At 40.5% G+C, this 5000-nt stretch overlaps 1 pseudogene across 1 annotated transcript in view; it reads left to right on the top strand.

Annotated features, from left to right (window-relative positions):
- LOC308304809 (dachshund homolog 2-like) overlaps window positions 1–5000 on the top strand; it is a 68017-nt pseudogene that overhangs the window by 60713 nt on the left and 2304 nt on the right. The window contains exons 9-10 of the transcript in view: window positions 599–733; window positions 1330–1395. The product of the transcript in view is annotated as a dachshund homolog 2-like (transcript). The remainder of the gene's footprint in view (window positions 1–598; window positions 734–1329; window positions 1396–5000) is intronic.

Raw genomic sequence — 5000 nt, 5'->3', positions numbered from 1 at the left:
AGAGATGCCTTAACAATGAGCTCCACAGCAGAGGTGGTGAGGCAGAAGCCAAATTGTGATTCTCTTTTCGCATCTTCTTCGCATCTTAGCCCCACCCCTGAGAAAGGATGCAAGGATGAGATGCGGGGATGGTAGAATCGATCAAGTTTGATTTGACAAAATGGTTGCGGAGAGTTATTTCGAAGATACATCACTTAATTGATGTGTTACAAAGCTGGATCACTGTAACTGTTCATATAGCTTGTTAGTATTATTTCTGGCCAGTGCACGACATGTCAAATAGCATGAGTAGTGAGCTGGCTGCAGTATCCAATAACTAAACAGATTTACATTTTACAAAGATTATTTTAAATACATTTTACACATAATATGATAACTTGTGAAACGGGACAGTCTGCATACTGCGCACTTTTACTTTTGGTACTTTAAGTATATTTTGATGCCAATACTTTTGTACTTGTACTCAATTAATTTTTGGTTACCAGACTTTTACTTTTACTTTAACAGAGTGTTTCTACAATGCATTATTGATACTCCTACAGTTGTTTTCCACCACTGACTACACAGCACCCCTGCACCTCTCCCTCCCTCCCTATAGTGTCCATCCAGAGGAGACTACGGAGGGAGAAGAAAGCCAAGAGGAAGTTGCAGGAGGCGTTGGACTTCGAGGCTCGTAGGAGAGAGCAGGTGGAGCGTGCTCTGAAGCAGGCCAGCGGATCCCCAGGGGAGGACGGTGAGCAGGCCACCACACAGTACCCCCACCATGTCCACTCCCTGTGACCTCCTCTTCCACGTATCCCTCTTCCTTCTCTTCCCTTTTCAACACTTTTTCTGCCACTGCTCTTGTTTTCCCACCAGTGGTGTCAGTTCAGCAAAAGCTAAGGTATGGCAACAAAGGTGTGCGTGCAAGACATCAGTCATGTTGCCATACCTTAGCAACAGGCATGATGCATTTATTTTAAGAACTACATTTACATTTTTGTCCCCAGTTGCCGTACCCAATAGACACCTGTTTCCGCTCTTTTCTTTCTTTCTTTCTTTCTTTCTTTCTTTCTTCCTTCCTTTTGCACTGTTCTGGATGAATCCATAGCCCTTTCTACATTCCTCTGAGCGCTTTGGGTAACACTGCAACCTAACATAGAGGGGTATTGTCAGCTACTTAGCATTTCTTTTTTTTTTTAAACAATATGTTTATTTTTATTTTTTACATTTTTTACATTCAAAACAATCCACACATCACAACAAAAGCAAAGCTCAGAAAAAATAAACAAACAAAAAACCCCACAATACTTAGCATGTCTGATATGAACAATGTGTTTATGTTTTCAGACGCTGTTCATCCTGAGAACGAGGTGGAGAACAACGCTAACCAGCAAGAGAACTCTGTGGCACAAGGTATATATATGTATATATATTTATCAAGAGTATACACTATAGACACCTGTTCATGTTGTGAATATATCACCCATCTAATTACTTATATTCATATCAATTACGTATTCTTAGCAAACTAATTTAAATATAAAAAATAGGGTGTTGGGTGGGAGAGTCAAACTAATTGGAAGCAGAGCTGTCATGACAAGTTTTTATCTGCTCATCTATCTTGGTTCCTTGTGGCCTAAGTATGATTACAACTAATCTTTTTGTGTGTTTAATTTGCTTTAATTTGAACAGCTGTTTGTGTCACCGGTACATCCACACTTTTAAATATTATGAGGCGATAAAGTATTGTAATCAACAAAGTAGATTGTTTTCCCAACGCAAATATAAAAGCATCAACCTGTATGAGCGAGGCATCACCATAGTAATAGCTTGTAAAATATTCACAGACATATTTTCTGATTGTTTATTCATCGTGCTCCGCTCCTGGTGTACAAGGACCTTTAGACAAGGCAAACAGCATGTTCCTTATTTTGGCCTTTGGGCCATTCAGATTGGCCAATATTATCACATTGGTGAATAGCTCCATGTTAAGACATGTGAACTTCTCTATATTACAATGAGCTTTACAGAATAAAACACTGCTGCTTCCCATGCTGTGGTTTTAACTGAAGCCAAAGCGGTATCAAAAGAAACTGTTAGAGGGTAGAGCAGATGTAGCTCCAGACAGCATCTCTACCTGAGTATGTGTGTGTGGGGGGGATTTATTCTATTTATTCACAGCGATTAGCTTGATGCACAACAGGTGTGCAGGCACAGTTCAGAGAGTCTAATTAGTTTGACTAAGGTCCAGGTTTGACAGCCATCACCCATCAAACATAGCCGTTATTCATAAAAAGGGTGTGATGTCAGGGAGTTGAGATGCAACACTGACTCATGGTGAGAATGTCTAGAGAAACCAAGTCCCAGGTCACAGAAGTATTTTCTTTTAATTGATTCTTTCTATTGAAAATGCCATAGAGAAACCTTAGATCGCGTCCTATAAGAGCTGTTTTCCAAACAACATAAACAAATCAGCCGGGCCATTCTGTTATGTATGTGACTCTGTGTCGTTAATGACATTTACATTTTGATAACGTCTTTGAAACATAATTTCTTTTGACATTTCATTTGTTTGTTGAAATATTGTGTCGCTGTTTCAGAACTCATCACCGTATGATTTTATCCGACGTTACTGTAATATTTTAATAAATTCCCCCAACAATTTTCATTTAAGCTTTCGGTGAACAAGTGACCTAAAGTGAGGATAATGAGATATGAATTATATGAAAATTGCAAGCTATAAAATGTCATTTAAATGGAGTGATTGATCATTTAATTATGTGATTAATTTTGGTGTCAGACCGCGTTACCATGGTAATATCATCTTCAACAGATCCTTTAAAATACAGAGGTCCTTTTGTTTACATCAGCAGTTCTCAGTGTGTGTGTGTGTGTGTGTGTGTGTGTGTGTGTGTGTGTGTGTGTGTGTGTGTGTGTGTGTGTGTGTGTGTGTGTGTGTGTGTGTGTGTGTGTGTGTGTGTGTGTGTGTGCGCGCGTGCGTGCACATGTTTAACCAACAACCAGAGGTTCAGAGGTCAGGGTTTATGGGTGGAGTTATGATTTATAGTCAGTTGTGACATGTCATGAGCTTAGCACATCTGCTATTTTCAACTTTAGGCTTAGGGTTAAAAATAGCAAACCATTGTAAAAATGGCATTATAAAATCACTTGTCCTAAAATTAAATGCCCACAGAAGTATAGTAATACAAACGTGTGTGTGTGTGTGTGTGTGTGTGTGTGTGTGTGTGTGTGTGTGTGTGTGTGTGTGTGTGTGTGTGTGTGCCCACGCATACGTGCGTGTTTGTGTGTGTGTGTGTGTATGTATGTGTGTGTGTGTGTGTGTGTGTGTGGGTGTGTGTGTGTGTGTGTGTGTGTGTGTGTGTGTGTGTGTGTGTGTGTGTGTGTGTGTGTGTGTGTGTGTGTGTGTGTGTGTGCCCACGCGTACGTGCGTGTTTGTGTGTGTGTGTGTGTGTGTGTGTATGTATGTGTGTGTGTGTGTGTGTGTGTGTGTGTGTGTGTGTGTGTGTGTGTGTGTGTGTGTGTGTGTGTGTGTGTGTGTGTGTGTACTGTATGCCTGGTGATAAAGGTCAATCAGTGAAACCGCCATGCTCCCATAATCGCTTTGTTTCCAGGCGACTGACCAATGACAAACAACCGCCCCAACACACACACACACACACACACACACACACACACACACACACACACACACACACACACACACACACACACACGATAGTCTCTGTCCTCTCCCAAATCGTTTTGTTTTCTCAAAACATACAGTATGCTCACAAATGCTTTAAAAAAACATTTCAAGATGTTTGTTAAATCTAAATTATTAAGAAGAAGAAGAGCAAGAAGAAGAAGAAGAAGAAGAAATCATAATAACTCATCTACACATAATTAGTTTATGATTTCATCAATCTGTAACACTTGATTGATGTCAACAAATAAATCAATTACATTTAAAATGACTGGAGAGCTTTTAGATGAAAAGAATTATACAGATTGTGTCATTGTAAAATGGATCATTTAATTGTTGGCAATTAATTAAGTCAATCAATGAAGGGATTCCTGCTGTAATACTTGCACGAACATGTGTGCGCACACACACACGCACGCACGCACGCACGCACACACACACACACACACACACACACACACACACACACACACACACACACACACACACACACACACACACACACACACACACACACACACACACACACACACACACACACACACACACACACTCACACACACACACACACACACACAGGTTGATACTATATCAATTACTGTCAACATTGTAATACTCTCTCTCTCTTTCTCTCTCTGTGTGTGTGTGTGTGTGTGTGTGTGTGTGTGTGTGTGTGTGTGTGTGTGTGTGTGTGTGTGTGTGCAGACTGTGAAATTGAATCAGCAAAAACAATCACAAAATACAGATCATGCAAAGCAAAATGCTTTACACACAAACAAACACGCAACAATGTTTACTCTACTTAGCGCAAAGCTTGTGTGTGTGTGTGTGTGTGTGTGTGTGTGTGTGTGTGTGTGTGTGTGTGTGTGTGTGTGCGCGTAATATGTGCATGTGCATCTTCCCAACTGACACAATGATAATAAGACACATTTATCAAAGGACAGAAAGATAGAGAGAGTGAGAGATGGGGGCCAAGAAAGAGAGAGACAGCGGGACAGAGAGATAGAACGTCATCGATGAATCCTATGGAGATTCTTCACCGTCATCAACTCTACCAGCACACATGTTTCCATTCCATTAAGTACACCTGGTAAAACCAGAGTTCCGTTCTGTCCGGTACACCTGGTTCTACACAATCAGGGGTCATCAACATGTCCGTGGCAGACTTGTCCTTGTCCAATGGCAAATTTGAGATTTTCTTTTTTACACACCATTGATATGTTCTTATTTTGACTATAAGGCTCAATTACCGAATGTCAAGTCTCCAGGTTTGCTTCGGAATATGTACTAGTGTCATACCACTGGTACTATAGTG

The sequence above is a fragment of the Nannobrachium achirus genome (assembly GCF_963921795.1).
Source record: "Nannobrachium achirus genome assembly, chromosome: 19".
Lineage (NCBI taxonomy): Eukaryota > Metazoa > Chordata > Actinopteri > Myctophiformes > Myctophidae > Nannobrachium > Nannobrachium achirus.
The sequence above is the reverse complement of the archived record's forward strand: the minus strand, read 5'-3'. Positions and strand labels throughout refer to the sequence as shown.